At 48.6% G+C, this 15,342-nt stretch overlaps 1 pseudogene; it reads left to right on the top strand.

Annotated features, from left to right (window-relative positions):
• Positions 1–2,852: 2,852 nt before the first annotated feature.
• The window catches only part of LOC123952138, a 37,187-nt pseudogene continuing 24,697 nt past the window's right edge, over positions 2,853–15,342 (top strand).

The raw sequence follows: 15,342 nt of genomic DNA, 5'->3' as shown, positions 1-15,342 counted from the left end.
GCTCAGTGGGGAGCCTGCTTCTCCCTCTCCCACTCCCCCTGCTTGTGTTCCCTCTCTGTCGTCTCTCTCTGCCAAATAAATAAATAAAATCTTAAAAAAAAAAAGTAGATCTCGACCAGTGACAAATATTTTATACAGGTGTTGTTCTCTGGCCAGAGAGTAATAATATTAGAAATAAATAAAAATAGAACAATTCTCCCAATACATTTTTAAATTTCATAGTCACTTCTCCTAATTTATGAATCCGAAAGAAATAATGGTTGAAATTAGAATATGCTTAAAACTGGCCAACACAAAGAGAACACTATGAAGATGTCAGTTCTTCTAAAACTAAGCTCCACATTCAAAGCAATGGCATTCTAGATTTCCACAGGGATTTCCTAAAGACAAGGACAAATGATTTTCAAAGTCCTACAGGAGATTAAAAAGCCGAGAAGAGTGTGACGGCAAAAGGTGTTGGGACCGACCTCCTTGATCACATAATAAAGGTTGAAAGTTGTATCTTAAGTAGGATAATATTAAGTCATTTTGGTTTTAGTAAATAACATTTTCTGGTTCAGGCATAGACTGAGTGAGCATCTAATGGACGGAACAGACAACCTGGGAACAGACTCGTGGAAATCCAGGCACATGGTATCTGACAGAATCATTTGGAAGAAGATGGGACTGTTCAAGAAATGGTGCTGGGAAACTCGGCTCCTCAAGTGGGTCCTGATTTGGCTGGGAATGCTAATCTTGAACTAACGGCATACGCCAGTGCTTCTCAAACTTGAGTGTTCGTGAGAAGCATCTGGAACTTGTTCGGTTACAGATTCTTATTCAGGAGGTCTGGGTGGAGACTGAGATTTCACACTGCTGACATGGTCTCCGTTACTGGCCGTACCGCCAGCCCGTGATCCACGCTTTGAGTAGCAGCAGCTAGATCTTTAGAACATCAGCCGTTTACTTAACAAAACGGTGATCCCTGGGTGGCTCAGTCGGTGAGGTGTCTGTCTGCGGCCCGGGTCATGATCTCGGAGTCCTGGGATCGAGTCCTGTGTCAGGCTCCTTGCTTGGCGGGGAGCCTGCTTCTCCCTCTCCCATTGCCCCTGCTCCCCCCCCCCCCCCGCCACCCCTTGTGCTTTCTGGCGCACGCTCTCTCTCTGTCAAATAGATAGATAAATCAACAAATCTTTTTTTTTTAAAGGTGATCTCAAGGATGTTTTGGCAGCTCAGTGACATTGTCGGGAATTCTTTTACCTCTCTGCTTCAGTCCTTCAGTGTGATGGCGCACGCTGACCTTTTGTTCTCGTGTTGGCTACCTCATTGCCTCGTGATATCTGCGGTGATTCCAGATATCACATTTATTGTTTTTAAAGATTTTATTTATTTATTTGAGATAAAGCAAGAGAGCAAGAGAGCACGAATGGGGGCAGAGAGAGAGAGAGAGAGGGAAAAACAGGCTCTCCACTGAGCAAGGAGCCTGATTCGGGGCTCGATCCTAGGATCCTGGCATCGTAACCTGAGCTGAGGGCAGATGCTTAGCCAACTGAGCCTCTCAGGGGCCCCCAGGTATCACATTTATTCCAAATAAGAAGAAAGCCCAAGGAAATGTTCCCTCATTGTCCTTGGGTAGAACTAGGTCACATGGCCACTCCAGCTGAAAGGAAGCTGGGAAAGAGTGCATATCAGTTTCTGTTGCTGCTGTAACAAATTGCCACACGATCAGTTGCTAAAAACCCACCAGGTTATTATTTTATAATTCTGGGGGTCAGAAGTCTAAAATCAAGGTGCTGGGCAGGATCCTTCCAGAGGCTGGGTGGGAGAATCGTTTCCTTGCCTTTTCCAGTTTCTAGAAGCTGCCCCCATCCCCCTTGACTTGTGGCCCTTTATTCTATGTTCAAAGTCAACAGTGTAGCATTTTCGAATCTCTCTCACTCTATGACCCCTGCTTGTGTCCTCACATCTCCTTTTTCTTACTCTGACTTTCCTGCCTTCCTCTCGGAAGGACCTCTTACAGTGTGATTCTACTGGGTCCACCCTGATGATCCAAGATTATCTCTCCACCTCAACATCCTTAATCCCATTGGCAAGGTCCCTTTTCCCATGTAACATAATGTGGCCACAGATTCCGGGGATTAGCACATGGACATCTCGGGGAGGGGACCTTATTCTCTCCTAGTGTCTGCATTTACCCCAGTGTGCATAGTAGGGGAGGAACAGAGAGAGAAGGGGCTGTCGGTTTAGCCAGCCGTGTGTGACATCTTCATACGGGTTTAGTTCAGAGACAAGAGCACAGAGAGGATCCTGGGAAACAGGATTGCTTATCCGAATCTAGTCTGAGTTGACGTCGGTAGCCCCAGTACTTGAGGTGGAACTAGAAAGAGAATGTATTTTCTTGCTGCCCCTCTGTTGACTTCTCATGTGTTCCACACTGGTGTGTTGTTTTTGTCCAGAGCCAACCAGAGCCGTATCAGGAGAGGGAACCGGAGCTGAGGCTTCTCCTCTTGGGGAGGAGTGGTGCGGGGGAAAGTGCCCCAGGAAACTTGATTCTGGGCAAAGTTGCATTTGTGTCCAGATGTAGTGGCCAGATGGTGACAAAAACGTGCCAGAGAGTGAGTGGGGCCACAGGAGAGGGGAAGGTTATGGTCATCGACACCCCCGACATTTTCTCCTCCATCTCTTGTGCCGAAGACAAGCAACGCCAACCTTGAAAGCTGCTTGGAGCTTCCATGCCCTGCTGCTGGTAATTCCCGTCGGCTGTTACAAGGCGGAGGACAAGGAGGCAGTCACAGGCATCCATGAGCTGTTTGGAGCCAAAGCCAAGAAGTACATCATTATCGTTTTCACTCAGGAGGATGATTTGGAGGGTGATGCCCTGCAAGCTTAATGTCTGTGGGGAGGGGTACCTCCCGGAGCTGGCTGAAAACTACGGAGGCCAGAACTGCGCTCTGACCAGCAGGGCGAGCGAGGCGGAGCGGCCCGTCAGGTGAGGGGGCTCCTGTGCCGGGTCCAGTGTTTGTTGCATGAAAATCGAGGACCATAAATTGTGAGCTTCAGAAACGAAAGCTGTGAATTCGTGGTAAGACATTCTTAAGGTCTACAAGGATCTTTGTTTCTAGAGCTCTTGGGCGGATGAAGGGCAGGGATATGGGAGGTGTGGCACCGTGTGATGGATCATAGGCTTTGTTTACGGAGATATTTATCCGTGATCTGCCAACAAGAGGCACCAGGTGGTATGGGGCTTTGCATATTACCCTTCTTGGCAAATTAACGGATACATTTAAGTCCTCACCTGACTTTATCCCTCACAGCATTGGACACACAAATGGACCGTCTCTTCCCTTGGCTTCAATAGAACTGCACTCTTTTTGTTTTCTTCCTCCTGCCCTTTTTGGCTACGCCAGAGAGTCCTGAGTTCTCCTCGAGTGGCCTCTGAAAGTTGGCACCTTCAGGGCATGGTTCTAGGCTTTCCTCAACTCTGCCTTCCAGCTCTGAGCTCCGTCGATCGCTAACGGTTTCCAGATTCATCACTGTCGTCCAGGTCTCTCCTCTCAATCCTGCTCCCTTATCCGACTGCTCCTCGACATCTCCAATCGGCTCTCATAGAGGACCTCAGACTTCACACGTCCAGACTTTTGGTTTTCCCTCTGAAATCTGTAAGACTTCCATTTTCCTCTCAACTGGGTAAATGGCGGTGCTGCTTACCAGGCTCTTAGAACCTAAACCCAGAGGTCAGCTTTGCTACCACTCCCAGCTGGCAGCTGATATCTGAGAATTCATCAAGTCTTCTGTGGTCAGAAGTCCCGCCTCTCTCCATCTGCACTCTCCCCTCCGGTCCAAGCCAGCCTGGGTTCTCACCTGTCCTGTCTTACAAACAACCTTCCCCTCTTTCATTCTTGTGCCTTACCCTCAATCAGTTTCACACACAAGAGCCAGAGTCATATTTTATTTAATTTCTTTTGAAAAAGATTTTATTTATTTATTTATCTGACAGAGAGAGAGAGAGAGAGATCACAAGTAGGCAGAGAGGCAGGCAGAGAGAGAGGGGGAGAGCAGACTCCCCGCTGAGCAGAGAGCCCGATAGGGGGCTCAATCCCAGGACCCTGAGATCATGACCTGAGCCGAAGACAGAGGCTTAACCCACTGAGCCACCCAGGTGCCCTTATTTAATTTCTTTTTTTTTTGAAGATTTTATTTATTTATTTGATGCAGAGAAAGAGCGTACAAGCAGGAGGAGCAGCAGAGGGAGAAGGAGAGGCAGACTCCCTGCTGAGCAGAGAGCCCAAGGTGGGACTTGATCCCAAGACCCTGAGATCATGACCTGAGCCAAAGGCAGCGGCTTAACCCACTGAGCCGCCCAGGCACCCTAATTTCTAAACCTGAATAGAAAATGTATTTGTAGTTAAGGAAGATACAAAAACTCAGGCTTTTGCTTTTGAGGAACTTGCTCCTGGGTTTGAGTGACTCATGCATAAGACACAAAACAGTCCTGATTCAGGGTAAGTGATGTTGGTACAGAGGATTCGGAGCGCAAGTGCCAAAAGAGGTAAAGCAAGAAAAATACGGCGTGGGGAGCGGTGTTGGTCAGAGTAAACTCTGAGAACTGATGAGTGCGAAGCCCAAACAGGACGGAGGTGAGAAGGAAGGCAACAATTATTAACCACCTGCTGAGTCCCAGACATGTGAACGGATGACGTCTTCACAAGTGCTCTGTGTACCCTGTTCTACAGATGAGGACCCTGAGCCTCTAGGGAACTTGTCCCTCTCTTATCTCCTAGGTCTGCCCTCCTTCTTTTTCCTTTATAACCATCTTTCTGTCTCCTGAAGGCTGTCTGGAACAGGGATGTCTGCAGACAGGATCAGAGCACGGGATGAGCTCTCTGCACTGTGCCCTGAACACGACACCCTCTTGTTTAAAATGCCACGGTGGGGACACCTGGGTGGCTCAGTGGGTTAAGCCTCTGCCTTCAGCTCAGGTCATGATCTCAGGGTCCTGGGATCGAGTCCCGCATCGGGCTCTCTGCTCGGCAGGGAGTCTGCTTCTTCCTCTCTCTCTGCCTGCCTCCCTGCCTACTTGCGATCCCTCTCTCTGACAAAAATAAATAAATAAAATCTTTAAAAAATATATATATATATAAAATAAAATGCCGTGGTGACTGTCTGGTGATCTTCAGATCAAGTTCAGAATCTCCGACCTGAGCTGGTCCCTCACCCTCTAACTTGCTCTTGAGGTGTTGGTCTCACTGGCCTTCCCAGTGGTCCTTAACTTTCATCCATGTCCATTCTGGAGCTTCCAACCTGGACACTTCCCCTCTCCCATCCGACCCCGTACCAGGTCTGCTTTTGTGAATCCGCCTCCCTCAGCGTGAGCTCACTTCCTCAGCGCGTCTTCCCCACCGGCCCGCCTTCCATCATGGCGCTCCTCATGTGGCCACCAGCAGGCGAGTCAAGTGATTGCTGTGAATATACTTGTGGTGGTTGCCTCCCCACAGACTCCCTGAGGGACAGAACTCATATCCACTCTGTTGACCCAGGATCTTATTTTTGTCTTCCTTAAAACAGAGATAATAATATGTATCTCAGAGATTTCTGTGATGATGCAATGAAATAAATGCTTACAAAAATATTTGCGAATACTTGAGGTGTAAGCATTCGGTGATTATCAGCTGCCCCTTTTATTATTATTGTTGGGTCGGCGGCTCCAGGAACGCAGGAGGAACAATAAAAGTGGCCGCCGGGCCGCCATCTTCCTGGCCGCCCTCTTCCTTTACCCACGACTCTCCCGCCAGAAGGACGTATGCCGAGGACATGTCACCATAAGTAAACCAATACCTATGCAGGAAACAGGAACATCAGGACTCCCCTACCCTCCAACCACCAAATACCTTAGCATATATAGTTGTGAACCCACGCCCGGAATACCTGACTTTTATATGGCTGTGAACCCTATGCCCTGACTTAACCCAAAGAAAAGACCCACTCGATACCCTCCCGGGCGTGACTACCCTGATTCTCCTCTCCTGAGTCTCGGAACTTCCCCCGAGAGCGCCTTTAATAAACCTTGCCTTGCACCTATCTTGCCTGGTGTCGTATGTATCTCGCTATAAAACCTTACAGTTATTGGCATTATTATGGATGTGTATAAGGTTCACATAAGTTATGGAGACATTAAGGACTTGAACAACCCAGAAACTCAGCAAGAGTCCCACTTTTAGGACTATTACCCAGAAATAAAACATTCCCATAGATAAAGATGTATGTGTAAGGATACTTATCATGGCACCTCTTGAGATAGTAAAACCAGAAATACCCTGACAGTCTACCAGTAAAGGAACTGTTACGTTAGGATGGAATGTTCCATGTCCATGCCTTGGAGCAAAGAGCATCTGCTAAAAAAACGGAGCTGATCTGTGGGTACTGACTTGTACAGCTGTACAGGACATATTCTGAAGCAGATTGCAGGGCAAGATGCCTACCAAGTCTCCCTGTGTGTTCATATATGCTTGTGCGTATGCGTATAAACTTAGAAAAACACAGAAGGATGTATGTTAATTAGCAGCTGCTCCTTTTACAGTGGGTGAGAAATTTAAAAATTATTACTTTTTAGATCATACACATTTGCACTGCAACAACCTTTGGCATTTAAAACACATGAAAGAATTTGAGTTGTGCCGGGTAAGATGAAAGAAGTCTGAGGGTCAGAGCTGAGAGGAGAGGATCCAGGGAGAGGGATGGCGGAAGGGACCTACAGCTTGGGGTAAGGCCAGGTAAGAAAGCAGAGGGAAAATTTCCTTGGCTGGCATGGAGATTTAACAAAAATAGGGTCAAAATAAAGTATTGGAAGCTTCTAGGAATAGCAGACTCATCAGGATTGTATATAATTTTTACCCTCTCTTTTGATTCCATGACAATTTAAATTTTGGGGAGCTAGTCTACTTTGCCAGGCGAAGGGAATACCAATTGTGTGTTTGGTTCCACTTGCTCACCTGGATGGGGAAAGTTCCAAATGTCCCTGGTTCTTACGTCAGAAGCAGCTTCATTTCTATCCCAGGGGCGCAGTGTGGGGAGAAGACACCAGAGATGTGTAGGAGTTTCACGCTCGATCTCCTCCTTTCCCCCGGTCCCTCAGATGAACATTTCAGACATTACTGGGCTAGTTTCTTCTTCCGGGAAGTCCACTCTTCTTAAGCCTCTGGATTTTCTCCAGGAAGAGCAGAAACTCTGGGAGACTTGGAAAGGAACTGCCATTATTGTTGGGAGACTGGGGAGAAGGAAAGTTAGAGCTTCAGGTTCAATGCCTTGGTTAGATGGCATTTGTGGGGCTCCTCTGAGTGAGAACAAGACCCATCTTCATACTTCTGGGAAGCCTGTTGTGGTGTCGGCAGTGGGGTCTGAAGATGACTGACATTGAGGACGGGTCTACAAAAGCCAACAAGGAACATGACCATGGCCTTGATCTGACTACATCGTCCTCATCAAATTCCTCTGAATTATATACTTGTGTCTCCATTTCTTTACTTTGCAAAAAGAAGAAATTTTAGGTCCCTGTGCATCATTTCCATCTTTATTTCTAGGATTATATGAATGAAGCCACGACCAGAAGGGGGAGAAGCCACATGGTAAGATGATCCTTCAAAATGTTAAGCTTACATCTGTATCCTTTTGAATGCATCATGAGTCAAAATGAGGTGGAAAAATTAGATAAGTAGGATCAAAGATGTGCTCCGGAGGCCCAGCTCAGGTTGGCGTCTGCAGCTTGTCCCCTAGGGAGCTCTTAACACTTGGGAGTAGGTTCTGGACATGGTGTGGGTGTCCGGAGCCTTCCCTGAAATGTTATGGAGGTGCGCTTGCCTTTCGTGGCTTCCTTCCTGACTCAGCCTTGTCTTTCTGGCCCTGGATCCAGGACTATACAATGTTGACTCCCCCCGGGAAAGCAGAAATCACCTTCATGGTGATTCCGCTCATTTGTGGAGTTCAGTGGGGGAGGTCAGGATCCTTGTAATGATCCCCATTAAGGATACATCCTGCACACCTCACGAGTCAGTCCCTATAAGAGCCTCCTTGTTCTGTTTAGTAGGTGCAATTCTGTTCACGGTAAGGGGCGTACACGACTAAGTCAACCGTCCCTTTATTGATGGACTTTCAGGTTATTTCTGGGCCAGCTCTGTGCAAGAACTGAGTGTTTAGCAGTGAATAAGATAGATGAGATTTGGGGAGCCTGGGTGGCTCAGTGGGTTAAAGCCTTTGCCTTCAGCTCAGGTCATGATCTCAGGGTCCTGGGATCGAGCCCCGCATCAGGCTCTGCTCAGCGGGGAGCCTGCTTCCTCCTCTCTCTCTGCCTCTCTGCCTACTTGTGATCTCTGTCTGTCAAATAAATAAATAAAATCTTAAAAAAAAAAGAATAGATGAGATCTCTGTTCTCATAGAACTCCCCCAAATAATAATAATAATAATAGTAACTATAATAATTTCGATTTTAATGATAATCACAATTGACATTATGTACTGGAAATACATATAAATAATTCAATCTTCCCAGTATATAATTCTCATGATAAATAGATACACATCTATTCCTCTAACACCCCAATGAAGAGGGTGGTATTGTCATTATTCTCATTTATAGAGGAGTAAACTTAGCCAGAGATATGTGTCCTCAGGCAGAAGTAGGGATTTAAAATTCTGTTGATGCCCTTCAGTCAAGACCTCCAGGAACTTGCCTGTTATGTCCCCAAATGATTCCTTGTGACCCTGAGGAAATAGCAAGCCATGGGGAGCCGGGGGGTGTCTCAGAATGAGGGTACTTGAAGGGACTTTATCTTGGTAGGATGCAGACTTGTGTGAGCTGATTTTGGGGAAAGCAGGAGCTTTCTCAAGACAACAAGGATGAGCTGTCACCAGCGTTTTGGTGGTTTTCTTTAAAAGTGTGTTCATTCCACCACTCAGACCTGCGGATCAGAGGCCCAGGCATGGTCCACACTGATAGTGCCCCGGATGCCTCAGCCTCTGAATATTCCCAGGAGTAGCTGACCTTTACTCAGCCTGAAGGTCTGGAGCTGACCTTGGATCGAGAAGTGGTGGGGGCAGGGCACGTGTGTGGAGATAGTTTTGTGACCCAGGTTCTATAGTAACTTATTGATGTACAATTAACATAGAGTAAAATGCACAAATCTTAAGTGTATAGCTCTGTAACCCCCACGTAGATAAAGATCTGGAGCATTTCCGGGGCGCCTGGGTGGCTCAGTTGGTTAAGCAGCTGCCTTTGGCTCAGGTCATGATTCCAGGGTCCTGGGATCGAGCTCCACATCGGGCTCCCTGCTCAACGGAGAACCTGCTTCTCCCGCTTCCTCTGCCTGCTGCTCTGCCTGCTTGCGCTCTCTCTGTATCTCTCTAATAAATAAATGAAATCTTTAAAAAATAGCAAATAATAAAAAAAAAAAGATCTGGAGCATTTCCATCACTTCCCAAGTTTCTGCTGCCTCTCCCCAAAGGGAACTGAATCCAGACTTCGGGCAGCATAGACTAATGTCGTCTGTTCTCGAACGTCATAGAGTGAGACCCCATAGTGCGTGTTTTGTGTCTGGCTTCTTCCATTCAGCATGTTTTGAAGATCCATGCATGTCGCATATCAATAGTTCATCCATTCATTCTTTCGTTTTTGTTTCTGATTGCTGAGCAGTGTAACATTTTATACATATACTATCAAGGGGTATTTTATTTTATTCATTTATTTTTTCCATGGGGCATTTCATTTCATTTATTTATTTATTTAAAGATTTTGTTTATTTGACAGAGAGAGACACAGCGAGAGAAGGAACAGAAGCAGTGGGAGTGGGAGAGGGAGAAGCAGGCTCCCCGCCGAGCAGGGAACCCGATGTGGGGCTCGATCCCAGGATCCTGGGATCACGACCTGAGCTGAAGGCAGATGCTTAACCCACTGAGCCACCCAGGCGCCCCACCCCCCAAGGGGCATTTTAAACTCAGTTTCCCTTGTTCTGCTTTAGTCCATCGACTTCGCAGCCCAGGCATTTACCTTTGCAAAATGAAAGGAAATCTAAGCACCAAGACCACACTACGCCAAGTTTAACATTTTCACGTTCCTGGGAAATCTTGGCCATTTTTACATTATCTCTTCATTTATTCATGGGCCCCTTTGCGGCTTTGACTCGGAGAGGTAGCTCCTGACTGGGACTAGCGTCCTGCTGCTCAGAACACTACCAGCCTTCTCTGTAAAAACTGACAAAGATGAGAAAGCAGAACATCTGTCCCCATCTCTGAACTCAGCTGCAAGAGGAGATGTTGAATCTGCTCTTCTGTCCCCCAGGGCAAGGGGAGAAGCCACTTCAGGCCCCAGGATGTGAGCCGAACCCTGGGCCACCGGAGCTGAAGGTTCTGCTTGTAGGCAAGTGTGGAGCCGGGAAAAGTGCAGCCGGGAACAGCCTTCCGGGGAAGCGAGTCTTTAAGACCAAATTCAGCGAAGGGTCAGTCACCCAGAGGTTTGTGTCTGAGAGCAGAATCTGGAGAGAGAGGAAAGCTGTGATCACTGATGCTCCAGACATCTCATCTTCAAGCATGTTAAAGCGGAGCTCCAGAGACCTGCCCTTGGGTGGCCCCACGCCTTCCTGCTGGTGATGCCGCTGGGCTCCTTCACCGAGAACGATGAGGCGGTCCTGGACCATCTGAGCCAGTTTCGGAGACAAATTCGTGAAGTACCTGATCATTCTCTCCACCAGGAAAGAAGACCTCGGGGATCAGAATCTAGAGATGTTCATGAAACACAGAAATAAAGCTCTCTACAACCTCGCTGACGTGTGCAGTGACTGGTACTTCGTCTTCAACTGCCGAGTGACGGGGGAAGAGGAACAGCGCCAGGCGGACGAGCTCCTGCAAACAGTTGTGGGCCTGGTGCAACAGAACGGGGGCAGGCCCTGCAGCTTCAGAGGGGAAGGTACACAGCGTCTAAAATCCTTTTCTAGATGCTTCTAGAAACTAGATATGAAATATACAAGAAGAGGGAAAGGACAGGTCCAGTCTACTGACTAACTTTTCTTTCTCCAAGGTTACTGAAGTTATGAGCCTTTCTGTGCACATGGTCTTTAATTCTCTCCTGACCCTTACCCCCTCTCTCCAACGGGATGGTGAAGGTCTCTTGTTGAGCTTTTTCCAATCTCTTCTTCTCCCCACAGTGTATCTGTTGCCTGTGGCTCAAGACTCAGTGCTCATGATGAGATAGATGGTTCTGGAAAGTTGGTTTACTCTTCTCTTTCTCTTAAGCCCACTCTGACACTCTCCCTCCTTCTCCCTCTCTTGACTTCTTGGTTCCTTACTCTTCACTCGTTGGAGAGGGAGGCCATTCTGAAGAGAGGAGGATGAGGACTGGCAGCCTGAGTCCTCACATGGCATTAGGTGGGTTTCTCAGCCCAGCCACACCACCCACGGCTCTAGCAGATGTCCCCGTGCACTCGGTGCTATGTGCTCATTGCCCTGAGCTGAGATTCTTCCAAGTCAGCATGACTCACCCGTTGCCTTCACTTCAAACGCCCTCCCCTGAGAGGAACACAGATTCAGAAGATTGTGTCTGCTTAGGATCCCTTGCACAGTCCTCACGGAGGGCTGGGTGCTCGGGAGCCTGCCCAAGAAGTGGAGACATGCAGGGAGGTCCAGTCTGTGTGGAGAAAGCCCAGTTTGTAATGGGCTTTGGAGAGTGGGCAGGGTTTGGGCGGCTGGCAGAAAGCTGGGAGACACTGCAGGGAATGCTCCAGCAGTCGGAAGCAGGGAGGTGGGACTGAGTCTACCCCTCGAGGGGCCGGGCGAGGGAGCGGCCATGATGGAAACAGAGGGTTCACACCTCTACAGGACGTGGGACGGCCATCATAGACCCGATCATGGAGGTCTTTGAGAACCTCCCGCTCTGAGGGTGTGGAAGCAGGGACTGAAATCCATGACAAATGTGAGACTGTTGGAAGACGGATCTAGAATCCTGTAAGCATAACTATGAGATTGTGGGTTCAGGATACGCAATGCAATAATTTACCCTAGAAGAGCACGGGGTAGGCTTTCCTCCCTCTTTGTTGTAAGGCGGATATGGGTACGTTGGCAAAGAACGTATGATTGAGAGGACTGTGAAAAGGCTAGTGCAGAAGAGAAAGACCACAGTACAGGTGGAGAGTCATAAGGGGCCCCCACGAGCGCCCACTGTCAGGTCTCAGCATCTGTCATTCAATTTTTAGGGACATCTGTTCTCCATCATCACCACACAAAACAGCGTGAGTGTGCGTTCATTGTTATAACCATGAAGTGCCTTTTGACACATCAGCGAAAGACACAATTCAGTTTAATGTGGTTTTAATGAGAAACGAATTTTTGGTGATCCAAATGAAGGAATGAGGAATCTGTCAACGGGATATGCAGCTGCTTTTTCAGGAACAGTCAATTCCGTGGAGTAATTTCTCAAAGGCTTCAAGGAGATTTTGCGGCAGTTAGCATTAGTTGGCAATAGGAAGACATCGTTGCAGCAGGAACGGAAGACCAAGGGATGAGATGTGGAGTCTGGGTGCAGCTGAGTAGATGAAGGGAAGTAAAGCCAGGGTCCCTCACAAGTTGCCAGGGAGTCAGAGAAGTTACCAGAAGGAGGGAGTGAATTCAGGGATAGGAACAGTGCCATATTGTGGGTGAGCGCCGGGCAGAGATGGTGCTCCAAGTCATGCTTCTGGTTCCCAGAGCGCATGCCCGGAACCATGCTTGGGAGAGAGCTGCCGGATCAGAGGATGGTCAGGGTGCTCTCCGAGCATCCTCTGCCATGACATCTGGTGTTTTGAAAGCTGCCCCCAGATCCCATGGTCGTCCATCTTTCCTGCTTTCTTTTCAGCAGAGACCCTGAGCATTGTGCTGGTGGGGAGGAGCAGCACTGGGAAGAGCACCACCGGGAACACCATCCTTGGGAACCCTGACTTCCGCTCTCATTTCCAGGCACAGGCGGTGACCTAGGCGTGCCGGAGCAGCAAGAGGATGTGGGGCAGGCTGCAGGTGGTGGTTGTGGACACGCCTTCACTCCACCTGACGACCAGTGCGGAGGGAGGTCTGTCCCAGCTGGAGGAGGCGGTCAGAGGCTGTTTGTCCTGCTGTGAAGAAGGGAACAAGGTTCTGGTCCTGGTGTTCCAGCTGGGACGGTTCACTCAGGAGGGCAAAAGGGCGGTGAAGGACTTGGAGAGCATCTTTGGAGAGAAGTACACGACGTGCTGTTCACTCGGAAGGAAGACCTTGAGTCAGGGGACCTTGAAGAGTACGTCCAGAACACAGATAACAAAACTCTTAAGAACATAATTAAAAGGTGTTTGGAGGCGCAAGTCTGTGCTTCTAATAACAGAGAAATGGGCTAAGCCAGGGAAAACCAGGCAACAGATCTTCTGGAAATGGTCGATAAACTGATAAAGAGCCACGGAGCGCAGGGGGTTCACACGAATGGGAGAAAGTCAGCAAAATCATTAAAAATGCCCAGGAAGGGGACACCTGGGTGGCTCAGTGGCTTAAAGCCTTCAGCTCAGGTCATGATCTCAGGGTTCTGAGATCGAGCCCCGCATCAGGCTCTCTGCTTGGCGGGGAGCCTGCTTCTCCCCCCTTCTCTGCCTGCCTCTCTGCCTACTTGTGATCTCCGCCTGTCAAATAAGTAAATAAAATCTTTTTTAAAAAAATGCCCAGGAAAAGTACAAGCCCACAGATTTACTGAAGAATTTGAAAGAGATTTTATCGTAGGCAGCTGACGTGTGTGGGGGTCTCTCTAAGGTAGAGACACCCTCACTTGGGGACCGGGCGCGGTAGGGCTGGTGGGGTGGCAGGAGGCTCCAGGACCTGGCAGGCACGTACAGCTCAGCCCATGCTGCTTCAGCTCTTTGTGGGTAAATGAACCGTCAGGTTCCTCTCTAAAGGAGAAAGAAGAAATTAGGTGGGGAATTCTAGAAAGAGGCTTCAGAGATTGGGTGGTTTTGAGGGTCAGAATTAAGTCACACGAATCACCTCACCTGTGTACGTAGAGTGGCTTCAGGACAGACAACGTGACCAAGGCCAAGGCCAGCCTGGGGTCAAATACAGAAACCTGCCCAAGGACCAGGGGATGCAGATCCAGACAACTCCTGGCATGGCAGAATGGAGAAGCTGGACTCGTGCAGACCTCCACGAGCCCCTGCTACACCCCCCACCCCCGAGATGACTCAGGGCCAGCATGTTCCTTTCCTCACCAGGGGGCTGTTCCTTAGTGCTCCCTTCTTTCCAGGCCTGAATGGAAAGTGGGACCCTGTCTACTCTTCTTTCTTGTCCCTTAGGAAATGAACATGAGTCTGGGAGGTTTCAAAAGACTTTATTGCTAGCCCTCGCCGTGAAATAGAGCAGGACAAAAATCAGACACATGGCGAAATTGCCAAGATTAGCCAACCTTGCAAAGTTCCAGAATTCTAAGTAGGAGTCTAGATTGCCTCTAGAAAAGCTCATCGAAAACGTCTTTGTCCTGGGTGATGGCCACTGGGGGGCGTATGTGTTGTGATGAGCACTGGGTGTCCTATGAGACTCAGGAATCACTGACCTGTACCCCTGAGACAAATAATACAACATTTGATTGAATTTAATAACTAAACTAAAACTTTTTTAAATTGTATTTATTTATTTGACAGAGAGAGAGAGAGAGAGAGAGATCACAAGTAGGCAGAGAGGGAGGCAGAGAGAGGGGGAAGCAGGCTCCCTGCTGAGCAGAGAGCCCAATGCGGGGCTCGATCCCAGGATACTGAGATCTTGACCTGAGCCGAAGGCAGAGGCTTTAACTCACTCAGCCACCCAGGCGCCCCAAGGAATAATGTGTTGAACACTCTAGGGGCTTATTGAGTCTCGTGTCAGGAAGTCCAAGGGGAGAGAGTCCGAGGTCGCTGTGGCCTCCACACTTACTCGGTCGGGGACGGGGGTATCCCACCAAGACTGAGCGGAGGAGGTTGAGGGCCGCCTGGTGCGGGCAGTAAGCAAGGGGCGAACTGCGGGGTCTCCTCCCAGGTAAGCGGTCGGACGTTATCACTGTGAACGGTTCTGTGTATGCCTTGAGGACAGGATCCGTCATCTGCTATTGCTTTTTGAAGGCATCAGCTGCCTTCAAGTTTAACCTGTTCATCAGAGCCCGGACTGTCACCATGAATACTGTTGTGCTCTCCCTAACCCTGCAGATGACAAATTCTGGAAAATGTGTGTATAAATACATTCGGTTGAATGAAATAATAAAGGTGAATTATTCTATAAATTCACGTCCTCCTGGTTGCTATTTTTCTGACTTGGGGAAGAGCCCGCCGCCATGGAGAGGCAATGCAGATGTTTATAGACACCTTG

Source organism: Meles meles, chromosome 10 (genome assembly GCF_922984935.1).
Source record: "Meles meles chromosome 10, mMelMel3.1 paternal haplotype, whole genome shotgun sequence".
NCBI lineage: Eukaryota > Metazoa > Chordata > Mammalia > Carnivora > Mustelidae > Meles > Meles meles.
Note: the sequence above shows the minus strand (reverse complement) of the source record. Positions and strands in the feature narration are given on the sequence as shown.